At 38.1% G+C, this 20555-nt stretch overlaps 1 protein-coding gene across 4 annotated transcripts in view; it reads left to right on the forward strand.

Moving 5' to 3' along the window:
• Window positions 1-20555, forward strand: part of CSNK1G2 (casein kinase 1 gamma 2) — an 89692-nt gene that overhangs the window by 20406 nt on the left and 48731 nt on the right. For 2 of the 4 annotated variants that reach the window (XM_074303746.1, XM_074303762.1), the window contains exon 2: window positions 17027-17171. The exons of 1 other annotated variant lie outside the window; for it this stretch is intronic. The gene's annotated coding sequence lies outside the window, so the exon portion shown is untranslated. Of the gene's footprint in view, window positions 1-2325; window positions 2349-17026; window positions 17172-20555 lie in introns of those variants that run through there. One more of the 4 variants, XM_074303753.1, reaches the window with a different exon arrangement.

Genomic DNA, 20555 nt, shown 5'->3' on the forward strand with positions numbered 1-20555 from the left:
GATAGTAGTATTCATTTTCTGAACATTAATGATTTAGTCCTTTTGAAATAATAAAATAACAGTAAAAGAGACTTCAAAGCCTAGAACTCAGTTCATTTCCACAAGCATTTTTAAATCCTTTTTTTCATAATATTTAAACTGTAAGACAACTCAACGAGCATTTGTTAAGCACTTATTATATGACAGGCATTTGTCCTAAGTGTTGGGAAAGTTAGATATATTCTGTGCTTTTATTAAAGGACCATGACATTGATTCTTTCATCAAAGGAACTTACAGAAGACATTTTAGTCCTGTTTCTAGATAAGTTCTATCTTCACATATTAAGTGTTCCAACTTTGAAAACTAAATTCTCATCAATGCAATGACTGACTTTTTGATTCCAGGGAATTGTCACTAACAAAGTAAGTTACCCACCTGATAAGAGAACTGATGATCGCAAGGTGAAAAAGTAGAATATAACATACATTTTTGGACACAGCCAATGTGAAGTTTGTTTTGCTTCAGCACAAATATTTACTTGGTGGTTGTCATTTAAAAATTTTCAATGGGGAGTAGATGTTATAGGGAGGAAAAATAATTGCTAATAGAAAAAAAAATTAAATCCAAAAGTTGTTTTTTCTCCTTAATTGGCATCAAAGGTTATATTTCATTGGAGAATTTATTTTATTCTAATGCATGAAGGTATATTTTTGTATATCAGGCAAAGGCCTTTCTTTTCTAGCCTTAATCTTACTTCCTTCCTGAGATTTCTCCCTTTCGGTATAAGACTGCCAGTCAGTGGGCCAGGACTTTTAGTTTTTTCCTTCCAATGTGATGCTTGCTGCATGCCTTGGATTTTAGGGATGCGTATTCTGGAGATGCTTAGAAAAATAGTGGATAGAAAGCTAGCCATGGGATCAGGAAGCTCTGCATTCACATCTGTCTATCACATCTGGACTGGACTGCCCTGTTCAAGTTACTCTTTTCAGTGTTCCTGGCACACTCAAGAACTCTCTATTGTAGAGATAGTACCAGCTTCCATTGATAGAAGGCATTTTTGTGAAAACACCTGTGGCCTAACCCTGCCCTTGGTTTTAGTATTTTGTAGCAGAGTGTCCAGTGGTGGTGGCATGCTGCTTTTACCACTCTGTGTAAGGAGTGCCACTTGTATGTCTTGTCATTCACTTATGTCCTAGTCTTTCTTATCCAGGTGCTTCAAGTAAGCAAGCAGAAGTCTCAGCTCTTCTGCTCCTTCTGTGATTGACTACTGATCCTTGGGAAGTTACTTCCAGCATACGCCTTCTAGTTTTAGTAAGCTCTTGCTAAGTAGGGATTGTAAAACAGCCTTGGCTTGAATATCAGTAATCTGTTTGGTTTTTAGTGCTCCTTGTTACAAGAACTGACCATTTGCTTCTTCTCTTGAATGTCTGAGCATTAGTTAGTCCTTCTAGGCCTGGTTTCTCTCAGCCTCTTCAGAACACACATCCCTGAAATCCAGGCCATGCAGCAAGCATCTCATAGAAGGGAAAATCTTCAAGCCCTGGCCCACTGATCCAGATAGTATTATACTAAAAGATGGAAATCTCAGGAAGGAAGTAACATCAAGATTAGGAAAGAAAGGAACTTGCTTGGAATACAGAGATACATCTTAATTTTTGTATAGATGTTTGAGCCCCAATGCTTGTCTGTCTCTATTCTTAGGGACCCACTCTGGATTTCTGATTCCTGTTCCTTGATTTCTTTGAAATCAATCTAAATGGTTGTTAGATTGCTGCTTCCTCAGGTCTGTGTTACTTGGAGATTTCCTCTCATGTTCCTCCTAGCTTGTTCGTTTTTCCTGACTCTGGGTGCTGTATTGTCTGGATTACGATGTCCAAAACTTGTCTCCAGACTAATTTGACATGGTCATGACTTCCCTGCCTTCGGATCTCTCTTGCAGCCTGAATTTCTGACCTGGCTTGTCCTGTTGCTCTTTCCTGTTGTGACTTGGCCTAACATCGCCTAACAACACATAAAAGTAGCTGGTACTGGCCTGTCTTGAATCTACTTGTGCTCATGGAAAACTGGAAGCCAAATTCTCTCTGGAAACTTCTGCTGGTGTGACCAACAACAAAAAAAAAAGCATTCCAATATGTTTGCCTTCTGTTTGCTCCCTCTTATTGTAGGCCTCATCTAGATACAGAAGTCAGTTGCCTAGCAGTGTCTCATTGCAGCTTAGTCTGTGTCTAATGTCATAATATGACAGCATTGTAATTGGTCAAGCTTTTGGGAGGCATGGATGATAACCTGATGTCACAAAAAGTTTCCATTTAAATAGGCTTAAGTAGTGGATAAAATTTCAGAGATGGGGGAGAAAATATCTTCTTTGGTAATTAAAGTAGTAAGTCTCAAAGGCCCAGGATGACTTGATTAAGTTGAACTTAGAAAGGGAATGAGTTTGTTTTTTGAATTCATAGATAGAATTCTCAAGTTTCAGGAAGGTAGAAAATGTTGTTTAAGGAAGTGCCAAATGTCATAATAGTTTTATGTTATACAGTTTATAGAGTGCTATTAGATTCATCTAAATTTGATTCTCAGTTGAGGCTGATAGGTGAAACTGGTGTCTCTGGTCACATAGATTTGATGACATTCCAGTTGAGAAAACCAAGCCCCCTAGAAGTGAAGGGACTTGCTTAAGATGTGGAGGGAGTCAGTGTCTTGAGTTTGGGATTCAAAGCCATGCCCATTAGCAGCAAATCCAATGCTCTTTGACTACATTGGGCTGCCTTGAAAAGAAAAGGTTTTCCTTGGCAGCTTCTTGTTCCAAGTGGTGGATCAAAATCTGACACTTTTAAAAACCATTTAACCTAATTAAAGTTTTGTATATTCCCAGGAGAGCCTGTTCTGTGGGTAGAGGAGAACTCAATAGAATGTAAGCCCCATGAGGGCAGGGACAATTTCATTTTATCTAAAGTATTGTGGCACATAGTAAGTGCTTAACGCTTTTAAGTTGAGGGTAGTTGGAAGCAGTGTGGCAGGATGGGCGAAAAGGAGGATATATTATGCCACATGAGGAAAGAGTATCTAACTCTAGTCCAGTTCTTTGCTGTTTGTCAAACATTGCTGAGTAATTTATTTGATTCCATTTGGTTTTTTTGTCTGTCTCCTGATAAATGGGTCATTGTGTCATGGAGACAATGACCCTGGGCTTGGATGTCTGGTCCTTTAAGCTCTTAAATCTAGAGCCCTTTGAAAAGACTATGCCACTTTCTACCATGCTGGAAAGATTTTGAGTACAGCCCCAATAATGCTGTTTGCTTGTTATCCAAGACTCATCTTAGTTTTGTTTAGAGAGGTCCATCATCAAAGGTGGTAAGTGGTAGGATTTTTAAAAGGCCATAGGAACACATACACATTGTTTTCTAAGGTGGTGAGGAAGTTCTAGTTTGTGTCAGCAAAGGAGTCATTCACACAAGAAATTGTGGATCCTTGAAGCATCTCACATGAGAGATAGCAGAATCTTAGAATGCCTTGGACATGTAGGGAGACTTTATTGTTAGCAGAGCCAGAAACCTGCCTTTTTTTTTTTTTTTTTTTAACCCTACTCTGGAGAATTGAGCACTGTCTTGGGTGGGCTCTTGGGGGAAAAGCCCAGGAGTAGAAAAATCCTGTGGTTTAGCAGTTACTTTGCCTTTCTTCAATTCACACCTGACAGAGTAGAGTGTGACAGAGTAGATGATGGGGAGCTTTGTTAACAAAGCTTATATTCTATGGAAACAAAGTTAAAGGCAGCAGCTACAAGGAGCCTCCAGAGTAGTAATGTCCTTAGAGCCTGCAGTTTGTACTGTGTACTCTTAGGATTCTCAATTCTGATGACATGGAAGAACCAGGAAAGTTTCATCCTTTCCCTGGGTTCTGGAGAAGAATGCTGTATAGTTGTATAATTTTGTGAGCAAGATCCAGGGGTTTATTTACTTGGACTGGAGGAATGGCTGTTTTGCAGCATTATGTCATCTTTCTCTAACCCAGCAATTCTACTCAAGCATGAGCTCCATGGTCCTGAATTTTTTAGTAAAACAAAACCTCAGATTTAGGAGGAGTCCAAGAGACCAAATCAAGACTATATATAATTTTGTTAAAATATATAGTAATATATATGCATACATATAAACATGCCAGCCTTTGCTAGGTGTGGGTCATTTAGTTCAATCACCCCTGTAGAGGAATCGTCTGAATGCATGTGTAACAAGTGGTCATCCAGTCCCTGCTTGAAGTTTTCCAAGGGTGTTCCCAGCCTCCCAATGCAGCCTCTTCCATTTATGCATGATTTTCCTTTTGAACTGAAATCTTCCTCTCTCCCATTTCCATGATTGTATCTAAAAGGATAGATACAATCCCCTGTTCTTCACAACCTTTCAGATGCTTGAAGACAATAGTCACATTGCCACTTAAGTTCTATCTCCTGAGTTCATCTCCATTTTTTTGAGCTGCTCCTCCTCTTCCCTCACCATATTGGTGTCTTCCTCTAGACATTTTTCAGCTTGTCAGTATTTTTCCTAAAAGATGGCATCTAGAGCTGAGCATAGTGCTTCAGAGTGTGCAGATTAAAGAAATAGTAAAGGAACTCTCATTTTCTTTATGCTGGACACTTTAGTTTCTCAATGTAGTATTACTCTTTGAAGTTACCTCCCCATCTTGATTTAGGCTTATAGTGCTCATTATGATGATCTGATGCTGATCATCCAGTGGATGATACATAGAAATTTAGTAGTTAGGAAGAAGGCCTAACAGCAGTTTTCTGTGAGATTAATATATATAAAGTGTTGTTCAAGTCTTACAGTTAAAGTGTTATCTGCTGTTCATTTTATTATTATTGTCATCATCCTCAAATTGTTAATGTTACTTCAAATTTGGGGGTTATGTGTTGCCAAAATCTTCAGCTGGCCTGGATAACAGGACGGACAGAGCAGCATAGCATCATGGAAATCTCCCTGGATTTGGAGACAAAGGACCTTCATACAAAATAGATCTGTTTCTTTACCCCTCTGTATCTTCAGAAAGTCACCTCACTTCTTTATGCTTCATCATCCTCCTGTGCCAAATGGTTGATTGAATGATTTCTCTCACTTAGGATCCTAATAATTATAGTCACTTGATAATTATTCTAAAGCACTGTTTTTTTGTTTTGTTTTGTTTTTTGATCATCACACAGACCCTAAGAAGTAGGTAGAATATGCATTATCGCTATTTTGCAGATGAAAAGATTAAGGCTCAAAAGTAGCTTAGAAATTGCTCCCAAATGCAGGACGAGTCATTGGAAATACTTGCAACCAGCTCTTACTCTAGACACCTTTTCAATCAGAAGCAATTGAATTAGAATTCACTATTCTATTGAATATTGAATTAGAATCAGAATACCTGATTTTTGATTCTTGCTGATGTACTAATTAGTTTTGTCTCAAATAATAAGTTATTTGTTATATTTAATACCTTTTAGTTCTGTGCCAGATAATGTCCCTTGTCTCTCTTCCAGCTTTAACATTCTGTCATCTTTAATATTCCTCTAGCCCATAAAACCTGGAATTGAGCTTTTGGAGCTGGGTAATGTTAGCCTGTTGCTGCTTACTGAAGGAAATGACCTGACTTTGGGGGAGAAAGACCTCCTTTCTCATTGGGGCAACTCCTGGTGAGGCTCTGATTTTTTTGATGATCCTGTGGAAGAAGGCTCCTGCAGATGTTTTTTCTTTGCCAACCTAGTCACTATTATTCCAGGGGGGAAAAAAAGTTTCAAATAGCCTTTATCTTGGGTTAATTAAGATTTAGTGTACCCATAGAAGGTGATAGTTCCTCTGTCCTGGTGAGATTACATTCAATAAGAGCAGGGATGTAGAACGGAAAAGGGAACTTAAAGAGTTTTATCTAATCTTTTTTCCCCCCTCCAGTTTTCTAGTGGGAAAACTGAGACCTAGAAGTCGTGATGTGCCCCAAATCATTGACGTTGTATGGGCAGAAGTGTCTATAGGCAGTGAGTAGCAAAAGAAGTTTTGATTCTACTCTATTGATGCTTCAGGTTCTGTATCTGTTTAAAAAGGAGGGGAAGGGAATCCTTAATGCCATCATGATCTTTTGTCTTCAGAAATACTTGAAGGGATTCCGATTTAATTATGGGTTGGACTAGATGACCTCTGGGATCTCTCAGAGCCTCACCACCCCCAGATGCTGGTTTTTATGGTAGTGTTGCCAACACCAGAGCTTTCATCTTCTCAGGTATATTTCAAACCCTTTGGAGGAAGTAGTTTGCCCTTTGGTAAAGCAAGCAGAATGTGCTTCCATTACGAGTGGAGCTATAATTAAAATAATAACTGCCTCCTAACACCTTTCATCTGAGAATCTTGAGGTACTTTCCAAACACTCTTTGTTGGCTGTCATTAAAATGCCCATTTTCTAGGTGAGGAATCTGAGGCCCTGAGAGGGTGGAAATGAGATATCCTTGCTGGCTATAGAAATTCAACAAATATCTTTTAAGTGCTTCCTGTAAGCCAGGAGAGATAAATAAATTGAACAAGAATTCTTGGTCTTAAGAAACTTGTACTTTTTGTGATTGCTTCTCATTAACTTCTAAATGGAATGTGACCCATGACAAGGAATGGAATGAAAGATGTGTGACCAAAGAAGGCCCCTTTTCTCCCACTCTTCTGAGTGCTGAGGGCAAGAGCCCCAGCTGCTCTGCTTGATGACTCTACCTGATTCCCATAGGATATCTTACAGATTCTAAAGTTTGGATGGGATCATTCTAACTTCTTCATTTTACAGATGAGGAAACTGAGGTCCAGGGATGGGGAAGTGACTCACCTGGGGTCACACAGTCAGTAACACCAATAGATTCCAATCCCAGCCCTCTGAATCCATTTTTAGACACTTATGTGCCTCTCACATGAAAAAAACATTTTGGGACCACAGAGTTTTTTTCAAATTCACTCTGGTCTAATGTATTGCTTTGAATGATGTCAACCCTAGGAACTATGACATCACTGAATAGAGCAGGTCAGAAGAGAAGGAGATTCCTGGGTCCATCAAAGGAGACCTGGTCATTGGCTTTGACAAGATGGGAAATGCCCAAAAGAACGGGACAGGTAACTGGGCCTTTGACAAAAACTTGTGGCAGAACTTGCAAGACTGTAACTGGGACGCACAGCTAAAATGTTAACCCATGCCGACTCTGTTGGGGACCAGGTGTCCAGTCTTAACACAGAAATATTCACTGATCAAACCACCTCCTTGTAAAAATGCTGGTTGTGTTCTAGAGAGCACATCCTCACAATAGCCCTGGGCCTTTGAACATAGTATTTTTATGGCTAATTAGGAGCAGCAACAATACATAATGAAAGCACTGGCCTGAAAGTCAGGAGACATGGATTCTTGTCCTATATCTTCAGTTATCTTTCTGTGTAAGGCCCTTCCCATGTCACTCTGTTTTCCCATTCCCATCTGAAAAACAAGTAGACAAATTAGCTCAACTCTGAGGTGTCTTTCTAATTCTAATCTTCTAATCCCATGATCCCTTCATATGGTGATCCTCATGAACCTGCTCATAGTTCTTATACCATCCTGCCTCATAACTTTGAACTGTTCACAGCCACAGATAGCACCCCTTTCAAGGTAGACTTGCCACCTGGGGAACAAGGGTTAATGACTTAACACATTCTTGCTGCTAGGGAACAATGCAGAACATACAGGTCTGGGCCTTACTTTCCACACCTGTGAAAAGAGAGGGTTGGAATAGTCCTTTGCAGCAGTAAGAATATCCCCTTTAAATAAGAAGTATGGAACACATTTTATAATTAGTTTTATTATTGATTTTTGAGGTCCTTATCCGGGAAATCAGTATAGAGTTGCCTGCTAAGAAATCAGATTGGTTTGCAGGAAGGTAAAATATCTTTGTCTTAATAATTGGTGATGGACTGCAATTTTCCGAGTTCCACCCATTAGAGATGTACCCTACAGCTTGAGTCACTTTGGTTTGTATTTAGTCTTATATATAAATGACAGCTGAATTTAAATGGATTTCACTAGAGATGAGCAGTTGGAAGCTTTAAAAGATTCCCTAGAAATCAATCTTAAAACTGTTTATCTGATCCTTAGATTGAGTTTGTCTTTAATTTTAGAAATATTCCTAGCTCCTCAACTCTTCTAGTACATAATTATTTTTAGCTTGGGTATCTAAGGCCTTGCTTCTGCTAAAATTTCCATCATGGCATTTTTTCATACCTTTGTATCTCGTGGTCAGTATTTCCCAGGCAGGTGTAACTGAGGCAGTAAGAGATGCAGAGAGATGATTGGCAGTTACTAATAATCAGGGAATCTGTTGAAAAAAGGGCAGGAAGAAGGAAGAAATTGGGAGGTGAGAGACACTTTAGAAAGCTTTACTTCCTCTCTAATGAAATAATATGAATATCATCCATATCTGGAGCTCTTGTCTAAAATCTGACTGAAGACACACTATGGTTTTGGTTTGCCCATTAGCTTCCTGTGGTTGTGGAATAATTTGTTTGAAAAGGAGGCAACATAAATGAAGTGCAAAGAATCCTGTTCTTGGAATCAGGAGACCTGGGTCCAGGTCTCAGCTGTCTGGTAAGTTACTAGTTGTGGGCCTTGCATAAATAATCAAATCATGCGATCCTCCAGAGCCTTCCTGAGTTGCCCTATATGGAAATGAGAAGAATGGATCAGCTGAACTCTAACGTTCCTGCTGCCTCTAATCTGGCTAGGTGAGAGAGCCTAGACTTGGAGTCAGGGAACTGATCAGGTTCAGATCTTGCCTTTCTTACTGTGTGACCCTTGGTAAGTCATCTAACCTGTCCTCATAATAATAGCATCTATGTCACAGGACTGTTGTGAGGGTCAAATGAGATAGCATTTAAAGTGCTTTGCAAACCCTAAGGCTCTCTGTATAAATATTTGTTCAGTCATTTTTAGTCACATCTGACTCATGGTGACTCCTTTTTGGAGTTTTCTTAGAAATACATGAATGTTTTGACATTTCCTTCAGCTCATTTTGTAGATGAGGAATCTGAGATAAATGGGATTAAGTGATTTGTTAAGGGTCACACAGCTAGGAAGAATCTGAGGCCAGATTTGAACTCAGGAAGAGGAGTCTTCCTAACTCTAGACTCAGTACTCTATCCACTATGCTACCTAGCTGCCCTATATAAATATTGGATATTATTATTAGTAATAATTAAGTGATATTTTCTATGATGGGTTCTCTGAAAAAAAGTAATTTCAGCAGCACCTTGCTTTGTTAGATGACAAATATTTTGTCACATAAATGGCTTGTGCGCAATAAAATAATGTTGACCTTTCCTGTGACAGAATTACAAAAAAATATGTTGGCTTGTAAGGCCTAATTCTGCTTTTACAGAAAGTTTTTGTATATAGTAGATAAGATCACATTTATTCACCTAGAAGTTGTAGAGTGGCAATTTTTGGAGGTAGAAGTATCCCAGCTAAGCTTCTTGGCATGGAGTGGAGTTAGGTCCACCCACCATGGGGGGAAAGCATTCTTCTTCCTAAATTGTCTTCCTAGCTTATCCCTATCTAGCCTCTTCATTCAATGAACCCCAGGCCTTGCTCTTTCTGACTTCCATGTACCTTTGTTATTTCTTTCACATGAAAAAAATGCTCATTACCATGTAGAAATGCCACTGTCGCTTATCATCTATATGTCTGGTTTCCTTTCAAAAGAAACCTTCTATTGTATCTTCCCATTGTTTAAAGTATCAGTGTTATTTCTCTTCCTCTGAACTCTTCAGCCACTTCATTACTTTTTCAACAATTTTCTCACATAGTCCTATCATCCCTGGGTTTGATCCTCCTTGCAAAATCATAAGACTCTCTAACTTCCCTTCCCTTCATTTGACTCACTTGCTCAAAAACCTGCTATCACTCCTCATGACCTACAGGATGCTCCTCATCTTGGCATTTAGAGCCCTTTGGTTCCAGCTTACCTTTTTAGCTTTAATTCACATTCAGTCCATTTACAACACTGCATGTTCAGCCAAATTGGGTTATTTGTTCCCTGAATTCAGCATTTTGTCTCTTACCTAGAGGCTTTTGGGCAGGTAATCCTTCATCCCAGGAATGAATGTCTTCTCATCCTTACCTGTTAAAATCTTCTTTCTTCAGGGTTTTGCTCTGATTCAACTATTTTTTTTAAACTTAAGATTTTCCTTTTATTTTTGAATTTATTTTCTCTCGTCACCTTTCTCACCCTCCACAATGACCTCCAGGCATGGAGGGGGAAGAGAGAAAAACAAATCCTTGTAACAAGCAACAAATTCCCACATTGTTCGCGTCTAGCACGGAACCAGTAGATTCTAAGATCCTTGAGGGTTAGGATAATGTCATTTTTTTATGTTTGCATCTGCAGTAACTTTACATAATAGTGTTTGATGTTGAATTGTTCGTCCTTTCAACAGATGGTTAGTGCTTGCTATGCCAAATAGCTCACATATTTCTGTAGATACACATACACAGCCTAGAACACGGTGGCTTATACAATCTCTTTATATTTGTTGGTCAGTTAGTTCTAAGCTGTTTTGACATTAATTTAGCTTTGAACATGAATAGAGATTTGAGCATCTGGCCTGAGCTGGAAAGGGATCTTGGTAATTATGACCATAAGTTTGTTCTCTGACAAGAGGATTAGTTTACCAAGTTATAGAATGAAGAGAATGAGACTTTTCTAGGCCTTTGTTTCAATGAGGGAGTTAGACTAAATCTCTGGTGTTCTTTCTAGCTTTAGATCCTAGGTGTTCTATGCTGTGGGTAACTATGGTTTTGCTATCTGAGAGCTATTATTAGCAACAGTCACTTGTGTTTTTATATCCCTTTAGGGTTTACAAATCACTTCCTTACAATAGCCCAGTGGAAGTAAGTAGTGCTGACGACTCCTTGATAGATGAAGACATTGGCTCAGAAAGTTGAGTCAACCTAGCTCATGTAGACACCAGTTATTAAGTATCAGAATCAAAATGTGAACCTTGGTTTTAGGTCTGTAAGTCAGTTTCATTCAGTTTTAGTACACAACTTCTCAGCAAAGCTCTATAATATTTTTTATACATGTATGGTCACTTTATAGAGAATTAGTATTTGACGTTCAAACTATAGTGGTAATGATCCTACATTTCTTTTCTAGAAGATACTTGAGGATAGAATGGGGCCTTAGAACTTTCTTCTTTTGAACATGCATCCACCAATACAAAATTAGAAAGTATAGTAGAATGTGCTCTATGATGTAGTTTAGAGATTGTTTTCTTCAGTTTTTCTTTCCGTGGTTCTGTAACTACTTCTATCCTGTGCTGGATGCCAGCAAACTAAAGAGTATCTTTTCATGGAAATGAAATTTAATTGAGAGAAAACGTCACTAAATGAAGGACAAAATAATTGAGGAAAGTAATTACACTAATGGGAAAGATGGCCAGAGGAGGTTAAATCTAGAGTTCTGAGTTTTGAAGGAAGATAAGGATTTTGAAAGGCAGAGATAAAGTAAGTTTCTGCTATTGGCCCATTTATTTGTCATTTGTATCTTTTCTCCTTATTAGGATGAACATTGGTTGAAAGGATGGCCCTTTGGAAGGCTCACTTGACACTTTTGTTCATTGTCTTTAAATACTTAAAGGGATACTTAAAGGGATTTGAAGAGAAAAAAGAGACTTGTTCTGATTAGTGTTAGAGATGTAGAGTCTAACTCAAATAGAAGCCTCCAGGCTGCATTCGACTTAGAAAACCACATATTAACATAGTCTCTTGTATTGTGTTATTTTTTAAATTTTTAAAATTATTTTTTGGTGGTGGTGGTGGTGGTGGATGGTTTAAACATTTCTTAGTTACATTTTAATCTTGTTTGGGCCTCACTGATTCCACAGGCAAGAGTTTGGTCCCCGCTTCAAAGGATTGAACTCTTTTTTTTCTTTTTTTTTCTGAGGCAGTTGGGATTAAGTTATTTGTCCAGGGTCACACAGCTAGGAAGGGTTAAGTGTCTGAGGTCACATTTGAACTCAGGTCCTCCTTCACTACAGGGCTGGTGCTCTGTCCACTGTACCACCTAGCTGCCCAAGGACTGTACAGTCCTTCTCATTTGACAGATGAGGAAACAGAGGCAAACTGGGTGAATTGACTTGTTCCGAATCACACAAGCCAATAAGTGTCTGAGACCAGAGTTGACTTCAGGAAGAGGAGTCTTCTCCACTTCAGGTCCAGTGCTTTGTCACTGTATCACCTGCTTTCTTTGAGGACTGAACTAGGCCCAACCAGATACTGAATAGACTTTGACATGATATAAAGAATGTATAATTATCGAGTTGAAATGACTGCTAATGGAATGGGCTTCCTTAATAATTTTCATAGCACTTTCAGCTTTACAAAACATTCTCCTTAAAATAGCCCTGTAAGGCAGATAGTAAAAATGACAACTTCATTTTTCTGAAATGGAGATTTAGTTATTTAAACAGGATCATACCTTAATGAATGTCAGGCAGGATTTCAAGTCAAGGTGTGACTGTCAAATCCAGTATGGGGTACTGATAAGTACATGAGTAGAGATGACCCTGCTTTGAGGGGGAAATTGAATCAGATTACCCCCTCAAAAAGTCCTTCCCAAAGTTTTTCGCTGTAAAACTCAAAAGAAAATGCCCACTTTTTATGGGGGAGCTTTCTAGTTATATATTAAAGTTAAATGGGAATTTTTCCTTGTGTCCCCTTCTCATGCCCTGCCCCTCCTGTTATATTGTATTGTATCCTATTCTTTTTCATTGGGCTGGAAAAATGAGCAGGAAGAAACCATTTGACATTGTTTTTAGTTTTGTTTTTTAAGGGAATGTAGAGACCAATATACAGTTGACTTGGCTAAAGATTTGTTCATCTGTTGAGGAGGAGAAGGAGAAAGAGGAGGAGGATTTTCCCTTTTGCTTATGAGAGCCACCTTCTTTTCCTTCCTTTTTGCTGATGATAGTTGGCTAACGTAACATGCATCTCTCTATAAGATCCAGGTTTATCAGCTTCAGAATGCCTAGAAACAGGGATTAGAATCTTGGTGATTAAAACCATCACAATAAGTGAGGAAATTAGAATTAAAAAAAATAAAACTATGCTTAATCATTATGAAATCAAGATAATAATAGCTCCCATTTCTCTAGGGCTATAAAATTTACAAAGTTCTTTCCTCATGATAGCCCTGTAAGCTCGACCATATGTGTACATAAATATACACATATACACATGCACACAATTTTTCTTTTTTTATAGATGAGTAAACCAAAATCCAAATGTAGTAGACTTGCTCATAGTCATGTAGCTAGGAAATATTAAGAGCTTGAAATTGAATCCATTTCTTCTAGCTTTTGAATCTTATATTCCTGCCATAGGCAAACAGGTATAGGCAGATTCCAATTTCTATTATTTTGCACTTCTCCTTTATTTTACATAACCATCTCATTTACAACTTTCTGATGATATCCATTTGGAGTAAGGCAACTAAACATCTGTGACCACAATCTAGCTCAAGTACAGTCAGGGTTTCACTTCAAAGCAGTTCACTTGGAGATTGCATTTCCAGAGACATGTTGCATAGTCCTGTCTCTTCATAAAAGGAATCTCCCTGATTGATCACCATAGATTTAATTTAAGTACTCCTGTCATTGAAATTGTAACAAGAATTGTTGTAGAAACAAAAATTTTGACATTCTCAATACTGATCATGGTATGTTCATAGTTTTTGGAGGGGCCTTAAAATCATCAGAGAGAATTATGTACACTGTATATTGGATTTAACATTTATTTTAACATATTTAACATGTATTAGATTACCTGCCACCTAAGGGCAGGGGTGGGGAGAAGGAGGGGAAAATTTGGAACACAAGGTTTTGCAAAGATCTATGTTGAAAAATTACCCATGCATATGTTTTGTAAATAAAAAGCTTTAATAAAAAAAAAACTATGTATGTTTTAATTTTATGATTGATTATATTCCTGATGTTCTTTACCCTGATTTCACTGTATCTGAACTGTTGTGTTCACTACATTCACTGCATAAGGAATACATTGGCATATTGGAATCAGTCCAGAAAACAATAGGATTTAGAGGCAGAGAAAAAAACAAAACTTATGAGATTATTTAGAGACTTATTTTACTGAGGGGGGAAATTGAGGCTCAGAGAGTGGAAGTGATTTGCCCAAAGTTGCACAAATTGTGTAGATTCAGATCCAGGTCCTCTGACTCCAAAATCATGCCATAAGAGGGGTTGCATTATACATGCAGAAGTTACATCTTGCAAAAGAAAAATGTTGGAGGATGAGTAGGAAGTGATCACTCTCTTCTGATATCTGAAGAGTTGTTATAAGAAAGAAGGATCAGGTAGGCTTGTCCTAGTTGGCTTCAGAGACCAAATTTAGGACCATGAGTAGTAGAAATTGCAGGAACTGCAGATTTGGAGCTCTATATAGAGAAGACCATCTAAGGCTGTTTCAGAAGGGATGTTTTTAGGTGGAAGCTGGTTTACATTTAATGTGCTACATCTGGAGTCAGTTTTTGTGTTCATATCCCAACTTTGGCTATGTGACCTTGAGCAAATCAATTAATCTTGGTTTACTCATCTGCAAAATGAACTTTTGGACTTGATGACTATTTTATTTGGAGTGATTGAGATTGGAGGACACGAAAAGAAGTAAGATCATTTGTTGTGAATGCTGTAAATTTGGATTCATATTTAAGGTAGGATTTGGATTCAGGGATGCCTACGGTCCCTTCTACCTCTGTTTTTCATTTCTTGAAGTTATTTGGAGTTAAAGCAGGCTTCACTTGCAAAATTAGGGTCATTAGTATTGCCAATTTTGATTTCTTAGTCCGCTCCTTAGCAAGGGATGCAACTAGATGACAGTTTAGCTAACTGGATATAAGTAAAATGTCATGTTTATAGAGTAAGTAGTGTGTCTCCATGGCTTCCATCACTAACTTGCATGGCTTCCCTTTCAACCATCTGAGATCAGGCCTTTTGGTTGCTTTACTAATGGCCCAGAGATACTATATCTAAGTGACTGAGAGCCTCTTCAGAAAGCCTTACAACTCATTGAAAAGGTGGAGAAGCAGCTGATGAGGTTTTGACAGAAATGAATGTTAAAGTGATGTGTTTCAGAGGAAAAATTGCCAAGTGACCTATATGTTGCCAGCTGGAGTAGTGGAAATAAGCTGATAGCACAAGAAATTCTATTCAAACAAGGATGTGGAAGTGGGCAGGCAACCATCCATCTATCCATCTATCCATCTATCCATCTATCCATCCATCCATCAATCATCATTCTGCCTGAGTTTGCAATTCAGATAGCCAATAGAAATCCTGGGCAACCTTGTCAAGGGAAGATAGCAAACCAAGATGGGAATCTTCCCAAGTGAGGGGGAAGTTTCAATTATCACTCCAGGATACTTTACAGATAAAGCCAGGGCCAGGTCTTGTTTTGAGCGCCTTGTTGTAGAGGCCATAGAAGTCTTCAGTCAACTAAAGGATATTTATGGAACATACAGTAGTTGTATGAAAGGCCTATGACAGGTATGGAATACCTCACATAATAAGATCTGGACCAACATCACCTGACAGGATCATCATGGGCATTTTTTAACCAAACCTCATTGATTAACATCCCTCAGCCAATTGCTAATTGGCAGCACTATTTTAATGCGTGAGCCCCAGCCTACTTTTCATTGACACATATTCTTTATGATCTTTTTATTTAAAAAAAAATCCTTTGCAACTATGTACTCTGCTCTAATATTGCTCTACTGCATTAATTATGTTTTCTTGGAACAGGTGTGATTGTATTTGAAAAGAATACAAAGATTGTTTAAGTAGTATTAGCTGCTGTCAGGAATCTACAATCTGGCTAGGAAAATGAGACAGATTTTATACATATATATATATATATATATATATATATATATATATATGTATATATATATATATATATATAATATAAATATATAAATAAAATGAGACAAATATGTAGATACATAATAGTATAATGCAGGTTATTCAGTTCCCCAGATGTCATGATCCCATTCCTGATAAGTGCTGGTACAGTAAATAATACTATATTTTACAGTACATAGCTGTCTCAAAAATAGGAGGACTTTGGTTCAGATCCTTCCTTGACACATACTGGCTGTGTGATTGGGAAAGTCACTTCTCAGAGCTCTGGGCCATCAAACACTAAACGTTGTAAAGAAGGTGCTGGCCCATTTTGGCAATGGCAAGTTTTTCATCAAAGATTTCCCCAAATCAGAGAAATCTATTCCTGTCTTAATAAAAACCAAATAGTACAGAGCATTTTAAGTGAGCATTTATTTCTATCTGTGGGAACTTAGAGGAAGCAAAGAGGAGTGGATATTTTTTCTGCTGTACATCATGGTACCTTAGGCAATATGATTACATGCTTTTTTTATCATAAGGGGTTCCAGAAACTGAATTATCCAACAAACTTTTTAACAGTTGTACCTCTATAATGTATCCATTAAAGTCTGAAGACTGAGCAGACCTCAGATCTGCCTTATCATCTATATGGTTATTATTCTATATAATGATTCATAATGGAATGAATTACAAGTTTTAAAATTTTGTTTTAAGCAGAAAACCTTTTTTTCAAACTTATTGTGAATGTTGAATCTTTTTTTTTAAGTTGTGAATATTCTCTTGCCTTAATAAAAATAGTAGAGTGAACATAATTAGATCTGAGATGAATCTTGGTAGATTGAATTAAATTCGTGCTGCCTTTTGTTCCAGTCAGTCAGCAATCATCAGCCAACTTTTATTCTATAATACTGTAGAAAAAATATAGGAGGATTGGTGTTTATTTGTATGTCAGAGGTGCTGTAGCTGATGACTTTGGGCCAGTGATAGGGAGCTGCAGAGGTTGGGTTCTCCAGTTTACAATTGCCCACCCACAATCATCACTGTAACATTCATTCCATAAATTTGTGATCAAATGACACCCAGTCATTCTTTTCTATCTTCTGCTCAGTAGGAAAGCAGGGATTAGAACCATGGCATTCCAGATACCCATAGAAGATAAGAGCTGGGAGGCTTCTCAGAGATCCAGTCCAATATCCTTCATTTAAAGAAGTGGAAGGCCTAAGAACAGGAAATGACTTGCCTAACATCACATAGTAAGTTAATGGCAGTCAGGACTAAAACCTAGACTCCAAGGACATTGTGTTTTCTTCTGTAGTAAGTTGCTATTTGAAAGATTACTTATCCTAAAACTGGGAAATTGAGCTAAATTCCTGATCTGATTCCATCCCAGTGATATAGTTCTTATGACTGTATTGTGTTATAGTTTACAAAGTGCTTTCCTCCCAATAGTCTCTTGATTCTGGTTTTTTTCCCTTTACATCTGTTCAGACATAGATTTTCCCTTGTTTCTCTGAATTCCTTATATTTGTTTCTAACTATTCTAATATGAATAATCATATTCCATGTTGAGTAGGATAGTTTTTTTTTACCCATTCCTTCAACTGATCCATGTCTACTTTTGCACCAGTCATTTGCTACCACAAAGTGTTGCTGTAAAATATTTACTAGAACTATGTCTCTAGGGATCTCAGAGGGATCATTGGGTCAAAAGGATATTAACTGTATCTTGAGAGGATGGGGGGGGGAAATAGAACTTCCCATAACTCAGAATTTACACTCCTTGTAAGCTGATTTCCTCAAACCTGGTACCCCAAAACTAAATTTTTCATCATTTCTAATGTCTGTTTTGAAGAACTGAACATGTTAAGCCCTAGATGTGCACTAGCTTTAGAAATCCTGTACAAAGAGTTAGGACTCTATAGGGGAAAAGAATTGGAGTTGGTATACGGGTTGAGACAATTACCTCTTTTAAAAAACAAAAACAAAAAAATTTCTTCATGTCAATTCTCAAATGACTCAATTTGGAGTCAGTTTTTCTTAGATATTGAATGTATATTTCTGGTAACATTTGTCTGGAAAAATTCCCAGGTCCCTGCACTTCTTAAAGAATTCTTAGAAAAAGTTTGTTTTATTAGAGTACCAAAAACTTATGATTTTATTTTAAATTCCACAGATATTTATTGAGGGCTTACCGTGTGGGGAGGCAGAATAGCAATAAAGGATAGTTTGGTTGGTCCATATAGTGTAGAAGATTAGAAAGATAGATTGGAATAAAATTGTAAATAATTTAAATACCAGAGAAATTACTCCTAGAGTTATTAGAGAGACACAGAAATTCTTTTCTTCCCTAATAGAATGTAAGCTTGTAAATTCTGGAGATATTTTCATTCCCTCTCCCTCTCTATGTCTCTGTCTCTGTCTTTCTCTACCTAGTACAATACTTGGCACATAGTTGGCACTTAATAAATGCTTTTTTTATTGAGTGGGGAAATGATGTGATTAGAAAGGTTATTTAGCAGCTAAGGAGAGGAAGGGTGAGAGAGAAGAGACTTGAAAGTAGGATTACCAGTGCTGGAGATAAGGAGTATCTGAACTAGGGTGGTGGTTATATTCATGGGGAGAAGAGAATATATACTAGAGATACTGTGGATTGAATTAGATATAGGAGATCTCTGGAGAATATTGAATGGGCATCGAAATGAATATGGCATCTTTTTAAAGAGTGGTCACATTAACACAAATGAACCAAAACAAATATTAGTATGTACTTTATTGATTATAGTGCAGTGTAATCAACAAGACATGCATTTATAGAGAGAAGAGAGCTGGAGATTTTATCTAGAGCTCTAGAAGAAGGGGGAGATAAACATTTATATAGCACCTACTCTGTGCACGAACTATGCTACGTGTTTTTGGCAACTTATGAATCATTTGACCCCCACAAAAACTTCTTCAAGGTAGGTGCTATTATTATTCCCATATTATAACAGGAGAGGAAAACAGATTTAATGACTTGGCTTGGGTCACATAGCTAATAAGTGCCTGAGGCTGGATTTGTACTCAGGACTTCCAGCCCATTGTTCTATCTTTTGTGCCTCCAGCTGCCTCAATGCATCTGGGCATCTAGAATATTATGTAGAGGTGATAATTTTATCAAATCAATTGGATATTAAGAGATCATCAAGAGAATGTTAGGGGAGATGGGACAGAACTTTGTAGCAAACTCATATTGGGTTGGATATGGGTGATGTCAAGTTGGAGAAGGGGTAGGTAGGCTGGGGAGAATAGAAAGGGGTGTTAGGAAAACACTGAGAGGAAAGAAAATGTGTAAAGGAGCATGAGGGTTGAGAAAAGGCCTTTTGGAACTTGGGTTTGTTGTTGTCTGCCCTGCCCTTCCCAAAAGACTGAGCTCATTTAGGCTTGGGTGGGCTAAGTAGAATTGCTTTGCTTTCCCTTAACTGGTACAGTGAGCTGTTCCCCTCCCCCGAATCTTTGGGGCTCTATCCCTCCCACCTCCTTTACCTAATTCTATCTGGACAGATTTTTTCTGCCATTACTATTTATTGGGAGGCAGAAAGTTTTGAGTTTGAGCAAACAACCTGCAGCAGTGTCATTTCCTGGAGGGTGGATTTTATTTATTTAATCCACAGGTTAAAGGGCCAGGCGTTTTACAAGCCAGACTAGAGAGAAGAGACTGTGGCCTTCCCAAATGTTCTGGCTCCCTTGGCTGCCTGTAACTAGAGCTAATCAAAGAGGAGGGCCTTGGGAAATGTTGGGATGGGGCACTTTCTGTCCTGCTTTGCCCCAGTGTGAGGCTAGAATGACCAAGCCTGGTGGAAAGCTGCCCATTCTGTTACCCCCACTCTCCAACATGTAGACTCAGACTGGGCTCCACTTCATGTTCTCAGACCACTCCAATACCAGGCTGAGGTGGAAAAGCTACAAGCCCAGACATGTGTCCTCCTCCCTTCCCCACCTGCATTACATGAATTGCTATCATGTTGGTCTTTGAAACCAATATGCAACTCACGGCCTAAAAGTGAGATGAAATCATCTGTCTCATGATACCTTATTTTGGGGAGAGATGTTAGAGATTATTTCCAACTTCTTCTTTAACGGGAATTGCTTCTAAACATTCTATGCTTTTTTTTGTTTTGTTTTTCCCAAATCTAGCCCACTAGATTGTAAGCTTCTTAGAAATAAAGATTGATTGTGTCATTCATCGTATTTATATCTCCATGCTTAACAGTGCAGTACTTAAATACTTGTTTAATTAAAATTTATTTTATTTTTCCAACGAACAAGCCTCTATTCTCTCCCCCTTCCACCTACATTAGAGTGGGCTTCATGTCATTTTTGGGCCCAGAAATTTCCTTCCTGAAATCTAATTTCTCTCACCTTGCCCCTTTACTTCTGTGCATTTTCTCAGGCCACATTATAAATCTAGATACCTAGGACTGACCTTATCTCAGGCCCTCAGGTTGGTGGTATTGTTGATCCAAATGTGCCAGAAGGAAGTAAGAAGATTGGAAAGGGTAATTAATGTCTTTGAAATCAGAGGATCTGGTTGCATATTCAGCTTCTGATTACTGTCTGTATGATATTGCCAAGTCACTTATCTCCCTTGAGTTGGGCCT

Source organism: Sminthopsis crassicaudata, chromosome 1, assembly GCF_048593235.1.
Source record: "Sminthopsis crassicaudata isolate SCR6 chromosome 1, ASM4859323v1, whole genome shotgun sequence".
Lineage (NCBI taxonomy): Eukaryota > Metazoa > Chordata > Mammalia > Dasyuromorphia > Dasyuridae > Sminthopsis > Sminthopsis crassicaudata.